Genomic DNA, 20187 nt, shown 5'->3' on the forward strand with positions numbered 1-20187 from the left:
CTGTCTCTTCCTTTAAGTTGTAAGCTCCATGAGGGCAGGAACTGTGTCTGTCATGTTGATAATGATTGTGTTGATAGAGCCTAGTGCAAATTAGGCACAAAATAAATATTTTTTGAATGATGGATAAGTAAAATGGAGAGTAATTTGGAATAAGCTTTTTGGAGGATAAATTGGCACTATGAATAAAAAGGACCTAAAAAGCAGGATGGTGGTGGGCCGCATGTCTTTTGACTTAGCACTTCCATTTCTAATAATTTAAGGAAACCATCAGACAAATAATACACATAAATATATTTTAAGGCAGTATCTTCATTGCAAGGTTGTTCGTAACAGCCTAAAATAGGAAACGACAATTTGTTAGGTATGTTGTATGATTTGCTTAAAGTGGAAGATTGAGCAGTCTTTACGTGGTTTCATTAGAGAGCATATTGACGTGGAATGGTGGCATTATTATGTGGAAGATTCAGAGTGCTGTTGTTTTTGTAAAAACAAACACAAACATGTCTGAAGGATATGTACCTAAATGTCTCTGGGTGCTGACTTTTGTTTTGCTTATTTGTATTTTCTAATTTTTCAACAGTAAATACTTACTGTATAATAAGAGTTTAAAAAAACTCACAAAGAACCAAATTCAACAGAAATTTAAGTGCTACTGTTTGAAGAAAGTGGTAGTTAGTGTTCAGAAGGGACGGAGGTAACAGGTAGTGTTTTCCAAAGAAGTTTCGGAATGTAGGTGAGAGTTAAACAGACCCTGAGTGAGAAACAGAATTTGCATTGACAGGAAGGAAATTGAATGTGAAGGGAACCACAGGTGAAAAAAACAATAGAAAATGGGGGATAAAGGCACTTATATTTTGGACTCAGTGGTAGCAGAGAGCAGCTTCAAGTTGTCTGCAAGCAGTCCATGATTTCTGGAATGACTTGGCCTCAGCCTCAGCCCCCTTGGCTTCTGCCATTTGCAGGTTCTTGGAGCTCTGAGCAGAGATTTGCTGCCTTGAGGGCAATGGGGAAAACTTTGGTGTTTTATAAGAAATACTGAAAAGTTCTTGACATCATACAGGCAGGACAGACAGCCAGACTTACTACAAAATCATTAGTACTTATACCCTTGAGGTGTTCTTATATATGGTCATGCACTCAAGTGAACGTGTCCTCTTCTTGGTGAATCTTTATCAGTCCCACTTCTTGGCAGCGACCCTGCCCAACTTACTCTGCTCCCTGGACTGATTTTTTTCCCGCATAAGTTTGACTGCAAATCAGTTGTGTAATGAAAATCAGTGGACTTATGAGGTATTCCATTTGGGATTTGCATCTACTTTTTAGGAGTTTGTCTTTTTTGGTTTTTTGAAGGGGATTGCTTTCGGTGCTGTCTCCAAAGATTTAGTAGGGTACTAGCTTTCTGTGCTTCCATTTCCTGATTAGCAAAATGGAATATCACTAGAGTTCCTTCTGCCACTCATGTTCTTAATTTATGAAACATATAAGTATGGTTAATTGCCATATGTTAGATATGTATTCATTGAGGGATGACCTAAAACATTGTCTAGAGAAATAGCTATCCATTCCTTGCATTCAGTTGATGGCTTGCTCAGGATGGGCCCTCTTAGGATCACGTTCAGATTCCTTTGGGCCTTGGCAAGCAAATGAAGCATGCTCGGACGTTTCTAGGATACAGTGGGTTGTTCAGGAACAGCCAAAATTGTGGGCTGGTGAGAGTTTCAAGCTTCTTGCCAGGCTCATTCCAACCCCCTCCCCCCTGCCCCTCCCCAAATATTGAGGCTGGTTCAGTTTCCCAAGGAAAATCTGATTATTTCCAGGGTCTGTGTCTTATCACGTTCAGGTAGTTTTTAACCACTCAAAGCAGACCCGATCTGCCTTGAGTAAATAAAAGTATGAGGACAAGAGGCGAATCCCTCTCCCCCTTCCCCACCCCAACGGAGCCCAGATTTTGCAGGCTACAGTGGACAAGAGGTGGTCAAACGGTTGATGGAGTGAGGTAGGAAGAGGATGAGAGGGAGAGGAGAGAGGGTGGGTTTGAGCTGGCAGCAGCAGGGCTGGGAGAGCTGGGATGAGACAATCAGCTGCAAGGGGAACAGGGCCTATATGAGCAGCAGGAAGCCTGGCCTGGGACTTGGAGGTGGTGGGGAGGTGGGCCTGGAGGTGGGCCATCAATGGAGAAAAGACAGCCTCTTCAATAAGTGGTGCTGGGAAAACTGGACAGCTACATGGAAAAGAATGAAACTAGAGCACTCCCTAACTCCATACACAAAAATAAACTCCAGATGGATTAGAGACCTAACTGTAAGGCCAGACACTATAAAACTCTTAGAGGAAAACATAGGCAGAACACTGTATCACATAAATTACAGCAAGATCCTTTTGACCCACCTCCTAGAGAAAGGGAAATAAAAACAAAAATAAACAAATGGGACCTAATGAAACTTACAAGCTTCTGCACAGCAAAGGAAACCATAAATAAGACGAAAAGACAACCCTCAGAATGGGAGAAAATATTTGCAAATGAAGCAACTGACAAAGCATTAATCTCCAAAATATACAGGCATGCAGCTCAATATCTAAAAAACAACCCACCAAAAATGGGCAGAAGACCTAAATAGACATTTCTCCTAAGAAGATATACAGATTGCCAACAAACACATGAAAGGATGCTCAACATCATTAATCATTAGAGAAATGCAAGTCAAAACTACAATGAGGTATCACCTCACACGGTCAGAATGGCCATCATCAAAAAATCTACAAATAATAAATGCTGGAGAGGGTGTGGAGAAAAGGGAACCCTCTTGCACTGTTGGTGGGAATGTAAATTGATGCAGCCATTGTGGAGAATAGTATGGAGGTTCCTTAAAAAACTAAAAATAGAACTACCATACGACCCAGCAATCCCACTACTGGGCATATACCCTAAGAAAACGATAATTCAAAAAGAGTCATGTACCACAATATTCATTGCAGCACGATTTACAATAGCCAGGACACGGAAGCAACCTAAGTGTCCATCAACAGTTGAGTGGATACAGAAGATGTGGCACATATATACAATGGAATATTACTCAGCCATAAAAAGAAATGATATTGAGTTATTTGTAGTGAGGTGGATAGACCTAGAGTCTGTCATACAGAGTGAAGCAAGTCAGAAAGAGGAAAACAAATACCATATGCTAACACATATATATGGAATCTAAAAAAAAAAAAAGCAGTTCTGAAAAACCTAGGGGCAGGACAGGAATAAAGATGCAGACGTAGAAAATGGACTTGACACAGGGAGAGGGAAGGGTAAGCTGGGACGAAGTGAGAGTAGCATGGGCATATATACACTACCAAATGTAAAATAGATAGCTAGTGGGAAGCAGCTGCATGGCACAGGGAGATCAGCTCGGTGCTTTGTGACCACCTAGAGGGGTGGGATAGGGAGGGTGGGAGGGAGGGAGACGCAAGAGGGAAGAGATACGGGTACCTATGTATATGTATAGCTGCTTCACTTTGTTATACAGCAGAAAGTAACACACCATTGTAAAGCAATTATACTCCAATAGAGATGTTCAAAAAAAAGAAATCAGCTTTGGGAGGAAGGTGATTTCAGTTTTGGCGTTGTGGAACTTTCAGTGCCCAAGGGACTGCTGTATGGACAGAAGCATGGGTTTGAAATGCAAGAGGATTTCCCTGGAGAGAGGTTTGGGAGTCATCAGTGGGTCCATCAGGGAGTCAGTGAGATCGCCCAGGAGGAGTGTGAAGATAGAGTAGAGAGTGCCAAGGACAGAGCTCTGGGCCCACCCAACCACACTTGACGGGGCTGGAGTAGAAAGAGGTGTGAAGAGAAGCAGGAGAGAGTGCATTCTATGGAAGCAAGAGTTTAAGAAGGGAGTGGGTGACAGTGACAAATGCCATGGAAGCTCAAGCAGGGTAGGCCCTGACAGTTCAATTTGTAACTGGAAAGCCATTGGTGTGTTGCTGAGAGCAATTTCAATGGAGTGGGATGGTGGGATGGGCAGCAGCCGGCTCATAATGATTTGGCATATGAATTCAAGGTAGAAATTGCAATAAAAAATGTAGCCTATTCTCACAAGAAACTAGGCTATAAAAGAAGAGAGAACATAAGGAGTGTTCAGCGGCTGTGTCTTTGATTGTTGGGTTAAGGCTTTCTAAAGGTCTTGTGGCTAATGTGTTTTTTACTTGCAGAACGGAGCATTCTCAGACTCTGATTCATTAATTTTCTAAGTGGCACTTTTTGCTTTTTGTTCGTGATTTAACCGCTATAAAAATGCCCAGCTACAGCTTGCTGCAGGAACATAAGTTCTGCTTATCATGGAATTGTTTTTGAGGTGGTTACCTTTGAAGTTGTTTGGTACATTAAAAACAAACGAACAAAAAACCTCAACAAAACAAGAAGTTGAGAAATTGCAAGAGATTTGGTTTGTTTACAAGAAAGTAAAAGACAATGGGAATACATAACTTTATAAGCTTAGGTTATGTTTAATTGCAAACGACTTTGTGAAAAATTTCCCGTCTTTACTGTCCTTGAAATATGGGCTAAAAAGTGAGAATGCTTACAGGTGTTGTGTGTTCTGGAATTGCTTTGAATTGCAGTTGGTGAGTGTGAGAACAAATAAATCCCAAATGATTTGTGATTTAGTTTTATAGGCACACATTCATAAACTGGGTTCAGGCAGTAATTCCAGAAAAGCATACACAGGAGTACAAGAGTACTCCACAGAAATTTAGCGAGTACCCATATATTCAAGCCTCTGTTAGATCCTGCAGGAGGGGAAATAAGGAGACTTAAATAATGCTGCTCATACTTGGTAGAAGGGAGATGTGCCTTAATAGATGTGGATGAAGGGTCAGAGAAGGAAAGAGCCTTCTTATGGGTGATCAGGGTAGGCTTCTTGGAAGAGGTGGCATTTGAGCTGTTTGCTGAGAGAAAGCTGTTCATTCTTCTTCGACTAGTCTGTTTCATGTGATACCCTTGACTACTCTCTTTCTTAAAACTGTGCCCTCGTTTGATTTTCCAATGCTCTGTTATCCAGCACCACCTCCTGTCCCTGTGTTCCCTGGAAGGACTTTTTTTTATGGTTCCTGTATCTCCTAGGTCCTCTGTTCTTTCTCTTCCTTAGAGATGTAATTTCCATCTGCAGCTTTGAATAGTTGCCTGGACAGATAACTCTAAACCCAGGACTTGAGCCTAAGCTGTCTCTGAACCTCCATCCTACATTTCCAACTTGAGGCCTCACTAGCAGCTTAACTTGCCTGAACTCTCCCTCATGATACACAGGCTCGTCACCTCCCTCCTTCCTTCCTTTTTCTTTCCCCAGTAACTGTTGAGTGCCCATCGCGTGCTAGGTGCTAGTTGATCATTCTTTTTGATTCCTCAGGCTTGGAGTCTCAGAGTCATTTTTGTTCTGTCTCCCTTACCACCCATGTCTCAATAATTTATTTCATTTCTCTTCATTCTTTGTTTGTTTCTATGACCCCATTTTATTTTATTTTTAATTTTTATTGGAGTATAGTTGCTTTACACTGTTGTGTTAGTTTCTACTGTACAGCAAAGTGAATCAGCTATACGTATACATACATCCCCTCTTTTTTGGATTTCCTTCCCATTTAGGTCTTCATTCTTTCCAATATGTTTTAAAATCTTTTTAGTTCTACTCATGCCCATTATCTGTACACTTGGATCACTGCAGTGGTCCCCTGTAAATGGTAATCACCTTCCTCTTCCTCCTCTTTATTGTCAGCATCACCATTGCTTACGGAGTGTCCACCATGTTCAGACGTTGCTAGGATGCCATAGTCTATAGATTGATAAATGGAGTAGAAGGGGAGACAAAATAGACCTGAATGATAAAGGAGCCCATTGTCAACTCCAAGGTGATAGGCCCAGTGGGTGAGTCAGCAGTGCACTGTGAGATCAGAGGAAGTAGAGCCCAAGATCTGGGAAAGATGAGTCCCTAGGCATGTGGAGAAGGTTTGGGGGAGGGTGTTGAGTGGTAAATGGTGGCCCCATGGTAAACATGTGAGAGGTGGAAATCCACATGGTATGGTGGGAAACCTGTGAGTTGAAAAGTTTAGCTGGAACTGGACTGTGATGGATCTGGTAGACCAGCATGAGAAATCTGGGCTTTATCCTATTAGAAGTAAGGATATAGGGAGAGGGAATGGACAGAAATAGGGAGAGTGTGATCTATGAAAAATGTCCTTTAAAAGAAAAGCTGTAGGTGGTGTGTAGGCTGGCTTTGAAGGGAAGGAAGGCCAATTAGGAGATCTCACAGAAGCCTGCTGTGACATTCTGTTTCTCTTCTCTAAACACAATGGCTGCCAGATTAAGTTTCTAAGTCACAGCTTTGATCCCATCACCCTCCTGCCCAAATGCCCTTGGGGGGTTCCCGTGCCTTGAGGAGCGGTTCTTTGGCCGGCTTTGGGGCAGCGCTTCGTGATCACACTTCAGCCCACCTCCCAGCATTGTCTCCACCTCCTACCCTTCAGGAACCAACCATTGGTCCCCACACAAATTTTCCGTTCTCTCCAGTGCTTGGGAAATTCTAATAATTGCAGTTTCACCCAGCCTTCAGCATACTCATGACGCCGTTCATGGTCCCCACAGCCTCTGCCCCCTGCCGAAACTTCCCTCATACTGACGGTGTGGTTTGTTTTTGATTAATCAACAACTGACATGATTTTTTTTCTGTAGCTGCTGAAGTTGTTAATTAGCGCTCATACTGTTGTTTGTATGTTTTGGTTTTTTTCCTCCAACAGTCTGTAACCTCCTCACGGGCTGGCACTGTGCTTGACACTTGTAGGTGGCTATAGCCATTATATTTGCATCCAGTACTGCCCCAGTCATGGTATTTCGAACATGATATTTGCTGACCTTCCATTTTGTTTTAACCTGTCCGAGCAGCCAGGCAGCTTATGCGAGATGCTCGGGGCCCAGGGTGACAACACAGTTGAGGATGCTGGCTTTCACCAGGGTGGTGGGCATTGAGTAGGGAGATTCAGGAAGAACTTTTTTCTTAAAGTCTCCTTGTCCCATTGTGTAGGTAGGTTTTGGATAACCACAAGGGAGTCAGGAGTATCCCCTTGACTTTTGTTGGGCAGTGGGTTCCCAGCTCCCCTTTCAATAAGGCCCTTTCTTCAAAGGGAATAGTCTGCTTTGATTCTTGTCTCTTGAGATAGCTATACCTGAAAAACCAGGGTACGATGACAACTAAGTTAAACTTTTTTGATACCAACTATCGAGAAATAAGTTAAAAGTGGATGCTTATACTTTGCTGTTAAGTAGGTCAGAAGATTCTGCAGAAGCAAAATGAGCATTATGTGGATCAGAGAAATAATTGCAAGCACATAGGTTAACAAGGACTGAAGGCTGGAAAACTTTGGCCGGGGGTGAAAGCGCTTGCTTTTTAGATAAAGGTGATGCATCCTGAAGAGTCTAGATTAATTTTCTTTCCGTTTCTAGGGTCGGCAGGCTGGTGGGCCTAAGAGGTAATGGCTCAGTGGCACGTGGAATGGCTTTCAGCTTTTACTGGGGCGCCTATGTGCCAGTTCTCCAGGAATGTTAAACCTTGCTAACTCGTAAGGGGTGATACTTAGGACTGGAGGCCAGCTGAATCTTCCCTGTGTGTTGATAAGAAAGGGACAAAAATTAATAATATAAGCAAGACAACTGAGAGAATATTCAAAAGAGCAAACAGTTTTAAGTTCTCTCAGCTAATATAGAAGCACTTACTTATGTAGAAACAGCTGACCTGCTAATTAGAAAACATCCTTGCCTATTCATTAAACTAATTATCCTGAGGAATTCCGCTAGGCAACACTTAGTCTACTTCTAATTATTGTGTGCCCTTGAAAGCAATAAACTGCACGTTTAGAATAAAATTTTATAATTTAGATATGTACGTGGTTTAATCTGACAGTTCCTGTAAATAGAGTGGGGTGGTAATGAGGGGTTTCACTTTGGTTTTTACGAAAAAGGCTTATCTACCTCTTCACAGGGAGATTATAATGAATTATTAAATAATGTATGTTTAGATCTGAGAACTCCTTGGAGATCATTATTGTTTAAATATGAGAGGTGTTTTTTTAAGGGGTTCTTTTTGGATTACCTTGGATTTTTTTTTTTTTTAAGAGGATGAACATTACATTATGACTTAAGACAGTGGTAAAACTTTTCTGTCATGAACTGAGACATTATGTTCAAATAAGATTAAGGTGGATTGTTATTCACACAGCCACTTTACCCTGCAGAGCTTTTTCTGACCTTAACCAGAACACTGGTTAAGAAGTGTAGGAAAAGAGCACTTACTGCATACCCAGTGGTCTGCTGGTAACAGCAGTTATGTAAACAAGCGAGCTGGTGCTGTCAAGGAAAACTCGGCCAGCTCTTTTTTAAAAATTTTATTTTATTTTTTTTTGCGGTATGCGGGCCTCTCACTGTTGTGGCCTCTCCCGTTGTGGAGCACAGGCTCTGGACGCGCAGGCTCAGCGGCCATGGCTCACGGGCCCAGCCGCTCCGCGGCATGTGGGATCTTCCCGGACCAGGACACGAACCCATGTCCCCTGCATCGGCAGGCAGACTCTCAACCACTGCGCCACCAGGGAAGCCCTAAATTTTATTTTTTAACATCTTGGTTGGAATATAATTGCTTTACAATGCTGTGTTTCTTCTGTACAACAGAGTGAATCAGCTATACATATATATCCCCATATCCCCTCCTTCTTGCGTCTCCCTCCCACCCTCCCTATCCCACCCCTCTAGGTGGTCACAAAGCACCGAGCTGATCTCCCTGTGCTATGCGGCTGCTTCCCACTAGCTATCTATTTTACATTTGGTACTGTGTATATATGTCCATGCCACTCTCTCACTTCGTCCCAGCTTACCCTTCTTCCTCCCCGTGTCCTCAAGTCCATTCTCTATGTCTGCATCTTTATTCCTGTCCTGCCCCTAGGTTCTTCAGAACCATTTGTTTTGTTTAGATTCCATATATATGTGTTAGCATATGGTATTTGTTTTCCTCTTTCTGACTTACTTCGCTCTGTATGACAGACTCTAGGTCCATCCACCTCACTACAAATAACTCAATATCATTTCTTTTTATGGCTGAGTAATATTCCATTGTATATGTGTGCCACATCTTCTTTATCCATTTTCTATTGATGGACACTTAGGTTGTTTCCATCTCCGGGCTATTGTAAATAGAGCTGCAATGAACATTTTGGTACATGACTCTTTTTGAATTATGGTTTTCTCAGGGTATATGCCCAGTAGTGGGATTGCTGGGTCATATGGTAGTTCTATTTTTAGTTTTTTAAGGAACCTCCATACTGTTCTCCATAGTGTCAGCCAGCTCTTGATCAGTGTTCGGATTGGGCCATCTGCTTCAGTCTTAGGGGTGTGTGCTTCAGAGCCAGTGCCTGGGTTCAAAGCTTCCATCCAACACTATGATCTGAGCATTCTCTAGCTGGGTGACCTTGGACAAGCTACTTAAAGCTTTGTGCTTCAGTTTCCTGATCTGTAAATGGGGCTAAAAGTAGCTTCTGTCTCCAAGGGCTGTTGTGAGGATTAAATGAGTTACTTCTCATAAAGCGCTCTTACATATCAAGGGCTCCATCCATGCATCCATCCACCCACTCACTCAGCCCCTATCTGTTGCACACTCACCATGTGCTGGGCCCTGCTGTGGAGGCTGGTGTTAGGGGTACAGCACTCAGACAGAAGAGGTCCCTGTCCTATTGGAGGCTACATTTTAGGGGGAAGAGACCATAAAAAAAAAAATGAACAAGTCTAGGTACTAATAAGTGTTACAAAGACAATAAATAGGGAAATAGAGAGTGACCGGGCTAGGGGGAGAGAGGCCAACATTGGCTAGGGTGGCAGGAGTGGATTTGGACGAGGTGATGTTTGAGCTGAGATCTGAATGACAAGAGATAAATGTCAGCTCTCATTAAATTAAGAAAGTTTTCCTTTGTGTTGGTGACTCTTTCAAACATTCTTATTTAAAAATCTCTCATCAATATAAAAATCCTTTCTAGCAGGACACCACTAGGAGATCCTGAGCCCCTCTCCCATAGCACATGACTGTGTTCAAACAAGTCATTGTCAACGTCTTGGAGCTTCCCCCTGAACTTCATCTTGACAGTACCCAGATGTGCCCACCCCTGGGTCTCTCTCCCTTGGCTCCAGCTGGGTGCTCACCCACCTTGTTACGCCTCAGTTCCTGCAAGAGCCTGACTCTGTTGTTCCCACCTGGCAGCAAGTACAGGACTGGGTTGAGGCAGCTGCTCAGGCTCGCCAGAGGCCTCCGTATCTTGTAGGCCAGGCTGGCCACCTTCAAGAGCTGGCAGTTCTGTGAAGGTAGGAAGCGGAGCGTGACGTAGAGGGAGCGTGTGATGCGGAAGGGCACAAAACAGAGGGTGAAGAGGCCGCACATCAGCAGGGTGGTCCGGAGGGACTTGGCCCGGGCCGCGCTGCCCACCCTCGTGAGGGTCTCCCTTGGCTTGGTCAGGCTCCTGACCATCAGTGAATAGCACACCAAGATGACCAAGGAGGGAAAGACAAACAGGACAACATCAGGACCACGCCATAGGTGGAAAACTGATCAAAATGCTCTGGGCTGGTCATGTCGTGGCAGACCATCTGGCCGTTGATGTAGTCCGTTTGGGAGAAGACCAGCGTGGGCAGCAGCTAGAGAGCCACCAGGGCTCATGTGGCGGTGGTGCCCAGCAGGACATGCCGGCGGGTCCGGTAGGGCAGCAAACGCAGCGGGTGGCACACGCCCAGGAAGCGGTGCACCGAGATGCAGGTCAGCAGCAGGAAGCTGCTGTAGAGGTTGGTGTAGAACAGGAAGCGCACCAGCTTGCAGAGCAGCTCCCCGAAGCGCCATCTGTCACCCAGGGAGCAGGTGATGATGAAGAAGGGCAGTGTCAGCACATAAAGCAGGTCGGCTACCATCAGGTTCACCAGATCGATGGTGGCACAGCTCCAGTGCTGGGTTTGGTGCCAGGAGAGTCACAGAACGGTGCCATTCAGGGGGAGGCCTAGCACGAAGATGATACTGTAGGTCGGGGGAGGTAGATTTGCTTGTAGTCCTCCGAGAAATAGCAGAATCTTTCTGCCTTTGAGATGTTGGTATCCAGCTTCTCCATCTCCTGGGAGGCCCCCTTCTGGGAGCACAGCTGTTCCTGCTTCTCCTTCCCCTGGGGAGAAACAAAGTGGATGGCAGAGCATCATGACCTCAGCTGGGCGTTAGTATCTGCCTTGATGTGGCATCCAATTCCCAAAGTCTGGACAGAGTCCTTGTTTGAGAGAGACCAGCTCCAGAAAAAAAAAAAGAGTTAACCCCAAGGGCAAAGCAGTCTTCAAAAGCAGGGCTTCTAGACTTACCAGGTCCACAGGGCTGCCCTTACCCTGACTCGTATGCTCTTGGCTCCAGGCTGGGTTGGTAGGAAGCTCAGATATACATGGTGGCAGGAAGATGCTGCTGTCATTGGAACAGGACACACCATCTCCAGCACTGTGACCTGTTCTCTGGCTAGGCTACTCTGCATAGAGTTAGGAAACCTCCAAGAGGACCTTCTGCAGCCCGAGATGCTGGTACGTTCCTAGGGGGTTAGTATTGCCTACAGTCTGGCCCTAACCCCACGTGCCACGGTGGAGTAGAAAGTGATCCTTGGGGGCTAGGGAGGATTAGGGAAAGCACAGGTTTTGCCTGCAGGCTCTGTGGGAGGATTTTGATTTGTATCTCTTTCAGGATTTATTAACTGCGTATCTGAATCCTGAGGCTGATGTGCTTATTAACCATCTCAGCATCCCGGACATCCAAGAAAACAGATCTGAGCCATGAAGCCAGGTGCATCTTCTTTCCTACCCCTGTCCCTGCTGACAAAACAGATCCAACAGGCGGACCCACAGAGCTGAGGCAGCTGTGCGTGGAGCCTGCAGTTCCTGGTGTGTTGGGAAATCAGTGGGCCAGTCGGCATGGAGCCTACAGGGGTGGAATGAAGTTGATTTCTAGGGGTTAACCTTCAGAAAGATGAGTTAATACGGGGCAAGAGAGAAAAGTTTAAGTTGGGTAATTTTGGGGTAAATTGATTGTTGGCTGTAAACTCTACCATATAGATGTTTATTCACAACAGAAGGAACAGAGACCTCATGCATTCTGTCAGTCAACAAACACTTACAGAACATCTATTGGTCAGGCACTAGGGACGAAAGATAAACGGTCCTTGCTCTCCAGGCTCTCACAGTCTTGTGGGGAAGACAAGCAGATACAGATGATTGCCCTGCAATATGGGAAATGGTCAACCAAATGCTGGGAAAACCAGCAGCGTGCTGAGGGAGTCGAGTGAAGGCTTCTTAGACTAGTGCCATGGGAGCTGCTTGGGGGAACAAAGGGGAGCTTGCTGGGAAAGAAGGGTGAGGGGCATTTGGGGCAGGGTTGGGGGCACAGCACATGCAAGGAAACAGAGCCGAAGGGTCCTGGGATGGCAGGATTACCCATGTGGAGGGTGAAAACTGAGGATGCATAAGGAGGATGATGGATGTGCTTAAGCAGGACAGTGATGGGATGAGGCTGTGTGGCAGGAAGACACGTGGCAGCAGCAGGGAACCAAGGCTGGAACAGTCAGGCTGTAAGGGGGCCGGAGCAGCGCATGCGGGTGAGAGATGCTCGGGACCCCAAGTGAGGCCATACAGGGTTGACGAGGAGAGAGGACTTGACCCCGGAGGCGCTGCTGAGGCAGGAGCAACAGGACAGATTGCATGTGGGGCGTGAGCCAGAGGAGGTGTTGAGGGTGTCCCTGAGACCGGACAGGTGGTGAGGCCAGTGCCTGAGCTGAAGCCTGAAGCTTGAAGGCTGGGGCCAATGCTCTGAGGTGGTGGGGACAGTGGCCGTCTGTGCTGCAGCCTGCCAAGGGGCTCGCCACCTCGTCGCCTGACTTGAAGATCTGCCTGACTGGGAGGGCAAAGCTTTTTGGCTGGGTGGGTAAAAAGAATCTCGTTTTCATTCATTTTGTCCCATCACCTTCCATGTGGAGGGCTGGCAAATGTTTAGTTATTTCCAGCGAAGCTGCCTTCCCAGCTCGGTGTGGGCTCTCAGACGGAGGTTGAGGAGGGGAACCAGCCTGGTTCAATGCAGACTCGGGCCTGCCACGTCACACCGTGATTTTGTTCAGTCCTCAGAACAACCGTGTGGATGCAGCATTAGCTCCATTTTACCGTGAGGAAATTGCAGGTCAGAGAAGACACCCTGGTGGGGCTCGCTAGGCCCTCCCGTCTGGTGGGTTTGCCCCTGATGGGGGCTGTAGGCTTCTGCCCCCTCACACCTGTGGTGAAAAGCACTCAAATCCCAGCTCTGCCGGGGACCATGAGTACAGTCTGAGGAAGCAAGTCACCTTATCTCTCTCAGCGACAGTCTCCCCAGTTGTAAGACGGGACAGTGTGTCTGGTGAGGTTGCTGTGAGAATTAGCTGGAAGAAAGGCACACTCACAAGGGAGTGACCCAACATGCTTTGGTTCTCTTCCCTCCCCTCATCCCTCTTCTGCTAGAGACCATGGTGCCCTGGAAGCCTGAGCTCTTTGGTTTATGTGGAAGGATGGGAGGACGAGTGTGACTTTACTGCCTCATAACTGACAAGGTCACTTTTTTTCCTGGCTATGACTTTCTGCTGTGGTCTGAATTGTGTCACCTGCGAATTCATGTATTGAACCCCTAACCTGTAGTGTGACTACATTTGGAGTAAGGGAGTAATTAAAGTCAAATAAGGTCATAAGAATGGGGGCCTCCATATACCTGGAGAAAACCATAATTCAAAAAGAGTCACGCACCACAATGTTCATTGCAGCTCTATTTACAATAGCCAGGACATGGAAGCAACCTCGGTGCCCATCGACAGATGAATGGATAAAGAAGATGTGGCACATATATACAACGGAATATTACTCAGCCATAAAAAGAAATGAAATCGAGTTATTTGTAGTGAGGTGGATGGACCTAGAGTCTGTCATACAGAGTGAAGTAAGTCAAAAGAGGAAAACAAATACCATATGCTAACACATATATATGGAATAAAAAAAAATGGTTCTAAAGAACCTAGGAGTAGGACAGGAATAAAGACTCAGACGTAGTGAATGGACTTGAGGACACGGGGAGGGGGAAGGGTAAGCTGGGACAAAGTGAGAGAGAGGCATGGACATATATACACTACCAAAAGTAAAATAGATAGCTAGTAGGAAGCAGCCGCATAGCACAGGGAGATCAGCTTGGTGCTTTGTGACCACCTAGAGGGGTGGGATAGGGAGGGTGGGAGGGAGATGCAAGATGGAGGGGATATGGGGATATATGTATAGCTGATCCACTTTGTTATACAGCAGAAACTAACACACCATTGTAAAGCAACTATACTCCAATAACGATGTTAAAAAAAGAAAAAAGAGTGGGGTCCTAATCCAGTAGGATTAGTGTCTTAATAAAGGACAGCGGAGAGCTTTCTCTCTCTCGTGAGGATGTAGCAAGAAGGTGGACTGTAAGCCAGGATGAGAGCTTTCATCAGGAACCAAACCCTGCAGTTGTTGAGATTTTGGACTTCCCAGTTTCCATAACTGCGAGAAATACATTTCTGGTGTTTTAAACCACCCAGTCTGTGGCATTTTGTTCCAGCAGTTTGAGAAGACTCAGATATCTTCCATGCATTTCCAGGCCTACCCAGCCTGGAGGGACAGCTTTTGGTGAGAGATTGACCATCCTTAGTTGAGACATCGTGTAAGAGAACTACACAATGTTTGGAACAGTGCATTACTGAGGCTGCTATTATGGAGAAAGGAAGAGGGAGAAAAACTCAGGCCATAAGGGGTTAATTCACTTGCCAAATCTGTGATGATGTTGACCACCTCCTCCTTGAAGCCTCTTTTCTACCCTCTGCAATCCCTTGACTTTTCTCCTGTCTCCCTAGAACTCCTAGCTTCTTCCATTCATTGGGATGCAGCATTGAGGGGCTATTAGCTATTCACAGAACAAAGGAAAAGACTCAGTGGAAGAGAAGCAGGCTGGGGTTTTACAATAGAAGTTGGGGGACAGTTGCTGTGATGAATGGAATTCTCAGAAGAGAGATGTCCTCACTTCTAGAAAGTGAGTGTATGTTGTAACATGTAGTTTCCCCTTTTTTTTTTTTTTTAACAAGATGTTGGGGGTAGGAGTTAAAATTTATTTATTTTTGCTGTGTTGGGTCTTCGTTTCTGTGCGAGGGCTTTCTCTAGTTGTGGCAAGCGGGGGCCACTTTTCATCGCGGTGCGCGGGCCTCTCGCTGTCGCGGCCTCTCTTGTTGCAGAGCACAGGCTCCAGACGTGCAGGCTCACGGACCCGTAGTTGTGGCTCACGGGCCTAGTTGCTCCGCGGCATGTGGGATCCTCCCAGACCAGGCCCGAAGCCGTGTCCCCTGCATTAGCAGGCAGATTCTCAACCACTGCGCCACCAGGGAAGCCCCTGTAGTTTCCCCTCTTTGTCACCATTTATTCACAAGCTTTCAAAAAGACTGACATGGTTTAGAGTTGGAATTTGTTTCACTGTTGGACTCAGTGGGGATTTGGGCCTTGAGAAAATAATGAAGTGAGAATCCTGAATGTGGGTTAAATGGGTACCATGACTTCCAATCTTCAGCCTAGAGTTCTTCCCACTGTGGGTCTCCAAGAGCCTGGCTCCCTGCTAAGCAGGGGTCTCAGCTAGTCATCTCCGGAGCAGCAATGACCTCTGAGTACCATGGTGTACATCTTCCCAAGGGGACAGGGAAGTCTTTATCATTTTCATGGTTTGAAATAGTTATTACTACCCAGAGAAATGACTCAGCTAAGATGAAGAAAGAGGTGTTCTCTCTCCTTTAACAAGTATTTGTAAGATACATATTTCAAGAGTTCAGAAAAGGGAAAAGTTATGAATAAATTTGAGTAGCAACAAAATGTTAACTGCCTTTCAGTTGTGGAGGAGTGGTTGTTGAGAAAATAGGATCCCCTTTAAAAAAGATTTTGGGTCAAAGGAGTGGGCATTGCTTATTTTCATTTTTAAAATGCCACTATTGTATTATAAATGTGTTTAAATCTATAAATTGATTTTAATATTTTACTTGTATCTAGAGACCTTTCTTAGAGAAATGGAGCTATTTAATGGAGTCTCATAAATGCCTTCAGACAGTAAATTTGTTTTTACAAGTTATTCCTTAAAACTGTTTATAAATATATGCATTTCTTTAATACTTTTACCTTTAATTTTTAATACAAATTTTAACTTTATTTTTATTTATTTGTATTTTTTGCGGTACGCGGGCCTCTCACTGTTGTGGCCTCTCCCGTTGCGGAGCACAGGCTCCGGACGCGCAGGCTCAGCGGCCATGGCTCACGGGCCCAGCCGTTCCACGGCATGTGGGATCTTCCCGGACCGGGGCACGAACCCGTGTCCCGTACTTCAGCAGGCGGACTCTCAACCACTGTGCCACCAGGGAAGCCCTTTAATACAAATTTTAAAGATTACACTCCATTAACAGTTATTACAAAATATTGGCTATATTCTCCGTGTTGTATAATACATCCCTGAGCCTCTCTTACACCCAAAAGCTTGTACCTCCCACTTCCCCACCCCTATATGCCCTTCCCACAGTGGTGTGGAAACAGTATGGAGGTTTCTCAAAAAGCCACTGTAATATATGCATTTCTTAATTTCCAGAGATGAATTAGAAATTATTATTCATACTCATATTCACAACGTAATTATTCTATTTTTCAATAAGTTTTAAAAAATGGGGCCCCAAGGTACATTTAATTAGGTGGTGGATTACAGTAGTCGGTGGTTTACTTTGAATTACTTTTCCTAAGTGTTTCAAATCCACTAGATAGTTTGGTGTTATTTGGCCAGTAGACCACTGGGTGGCGATAAAGACTGACAGACAGGTTAACAATTTTTTCCTCCACAAGGAAGCAGAAATTGGGATTGGGCTCAGGTCCAGCCATAGCAGCTGTGGATAAGATATAATTCATTGAGGGCATACAGAAAATCACACCAACCAAACCACCTCCTGTCCAAAGTTACTATGTTAGGTTCACACAATGAAATGGTGTTGCAATCAGCTGAAAGCAGCCTTTCTGGGATTGATTTTTAAAAAGATCTTGTGAGATAGGCATGGCTGGCATTATTTCCCCCATTATACAGCTGAGCAAACTGAGGTTCAGTGGAAGTCTTATCTGCAATGATTTGGGAAAAGCCTGGGCTTCTTTCACAAAGCAGAGACTCAGCAAATTTCCAGATTTCCAGGGAATTTTTAAAATTTTTTTTAGCTACCTTCCCCCTTCTCACCCCCCTAATCACATAAGAAAGAAAGAAAACAGGGAAATAAAAGAGCAGGTCATCCCAGAAGTCACTAGATGTAGTGCCTTTGTTATAGATAACTGAACCCCAGCTCAAAAAGCATGGTCTAGAGATAATGGTAAAGAGAAAGAGGACAAAACAGAGTTTTAAAAAACTGTCAAGAACGAGATCTACATAGCAACCCAGTTGTTTTTTTTTAAATTAATTAATTTATGGCGGCGTTGGGTCTTCATTGCTGCACGTGGGCTTTCTCTAGTTGCGGTGAGCAGGGGCTACTCTTCGTTGCGGTGGGCAGGCTTCTCATTGCGGTGGCTTCTCTTGTTGCGGAGCACGGGCTCTAGATGCGCGGGCTTTGGTAGTTGCGGTGCGTGGGCTCAGTAGTTGTGGCTCGCAGGCTCAGTAGTTGTGGCTCACGGGCTTAGTTGCTCTGCGGCATGTGGGATTTTCCCGGATGAGGGCTCAAATCCGTGTCCCCTGCATTGGCAGGTGGATTCTTAACCACTGTGCCACCAGTGAAGTCCAGCAACCCCGTTTTAAACTGTACCTTGAGTCTTAAGATAAAAGGCACTTGTTAGCCTTTTAATGATTTTGTATTATATTTTTCCAGTGTGGGCTTACGCCTGCTGTGTACCTAGATCCCTCTTCCATGTCTGAATTGTCCCCAAACCTAAGAGCCCAAGGGCTTTTATTTTTCACAAGGGAAAGCAAGTTGGATCCTTTAAATAATTAAAAGACTGTCGAGAGACAGTGAGTACTTAATTTCAATAATTAATTTAGCAGCTTGTACATTTTTGTTTTCTGTTGACAAGGATCTGACATAATTGGCAGCTTCAAATTAGTGTAAACACAGGGAGGGATTGGGAAACATCACTCTGACATTGTATTGTCACAACAGAGAAAGTGACTGCCCTGAAACTGATGTTACTCTGTCTGGAAAAATAATCACTACTGAAAAAATTATCTTTTTACTTCATCTATACAAATGTGTAATACCACCCCTCCACTGACTTTGAAATCAGAATTTTTAACATTAATGGTGCAGTAAAAATAATCTTGGCTCCAACATCCTGTGGCTCTGGAAGTCCATCATTGCCTCTAGGCTCACGACCCTGAAAGGAGATCTTTATGAAACTTTTTCCTTTTCCTTTCATTTGGCATCAAAGATATCTAAACACGTCACGACTGAGTCTTTGCCTGTGTGCCCTGTGCAGAAATGTAGAAAGCTGGTTTGGTTTGGGGCAAGAGAGGAGATCAGTGGTAGAGTCTGGGGCTTGAGGACTAATGGTAAAGTTGCCCAAGGCATCTGCAGAGTAGAGGGCTTGTATCTTAGGACCCTGTTTTCATCCACTCTTCCCCTTAGGCATCAGGTTCCACCCACAGCTTCCCTAAAATGCCCTTTACAGCAGTAACACGCTGATGGATGTGCGGTCCACTGTCAGAGTCTTTCCTGTTGCTAGGGTGTTGCTAGGGTCTGGGGGAGGAATCCACGATGGCTTCAGACATTCAGCACAGTGGGTGAGAGGGAGTAGGGTGTGCTACCGTCGTGTTTGGGAGTGCAATCCCAGGGAGCAGGGTGAGGGGCAAGGGGAGTGACCGGCGAAGGAGGGACCCTGCCTTCATCCACTCTTACCCTCAGGCATCAGGTTTTCTCACCAAACCCCAGGGTTTTTTTGCCCTGTGAGTTGTTCCCCCTTCCTCCCCACACACTTCTGTGCTGCTTCTACGTGGGAGATGAGGGTCTCCTGCTGTATCTGGACCAGGATCCTTTTGTATGAAGTGATTCTTCTAGTTTCTTCTTCTTCATTTTTTCTATTGAGTTGTCTGTCTTTTTGTTATTGAGTTTTAGGAGATCTTTACATATTTTCAATAAAAATATTTTCTGTTACTCATGTTACAACTATTTGTTTTCCTACTCTGGCTTTCCCTGACTTAACTGCATATATATATATATATATATATATATATATATAGTTTTTTTTTTTTAAGGAATGAAGTTTTTAATTTTAACATAGTTGAAATGATCGGTATTCCTTGTTTGTGCTTTTTGTATCTGGTTTAAGACTTTCTCTACCCTGAGGTCATAAGGATATTCTTCTGGATTAGCATATGAAAGCCTTTCCCATTTAGATCTATTTGATTTTTCCTACTAAAGGGTTTAATGTGTGTGTGTGTGTGTGTGTGTGTGTGTGTGTGCATCTAAGAAACACAGAGAAAGATGATTAGATTAAATGCTGTGTGGAGGGCGCAGAGCATTGGAAACAGGTGAGGGAGCATTTTGCTGTAGTCTAGAAGGGACATCATGGTAGCTTTGACCTGAGTGGTGAGGGTGGGAACAGAGAGAAATGGGTGTATTCAGTGGACATTTAGGAGGGAAATGAGTGTGACTTGGTGTGAATTGCGTATGGGGGAGGGGCTGAGGACTACCCCTAGTGAGCCCTTTTTCTGCTGCTCTAACCAATGCACTCACCCTTTTCTTTTTTTTCTCGATTTCATTGCTTCTCCGTTCAGTTTGTGCTTCCTCCTTGCTTCTCCTGACTCGGCTTTCCCTCTGGGCTTCCTTTGACTTCCAGCACTGCTGCAGATGGCTAACTCTGCCCACAGAGCCATAGAAAATTTCCCAAGAGGCTCTGATTGACCCAGGTATTCACCATCATTCCTGTTTGGATAGGACTGCCGCAGCCAGGCCTCTGGCATGCTGTGGGTCTGCACACACATGGGCTGCCTGGGTGGGCCCTTCATTATGGTCAGGGGCTGCTGTGATGGGATCACAGAGTTAGGAGCAGGGCCACACTTGACGGATGAGCACTAAGGGTTGCTCTTT

At 45.0% G+C, this 20187-nt stretch overlaps 1 pseudogene; it reads right to left on the reverse strand.

Moving 5' to 3' along the window:
* Positions 1–10117: 10117 nt before the first annotated feature.
* On the reverse strand, positions 10118–20060 carry LOC105748642 (proteinase-activated receptor 1-like; annotated as a pseudogene).
* Positions 20061–20187: the final 127 nt, after the last annotated feature.

Source organism: Orcinus orca, chromosome 5 (assembly GCF_937001465.1).
Source record: "Orcinus orca chromosome 5, mOrcOrc1.1, whole genome shotgun sequence".
Lineage (NCBI taxonomy): Eukaryota > Metazoa > Chordata > Mammalia > Artiodactyla > Delphinidae > Orcinus > Orcinus orca.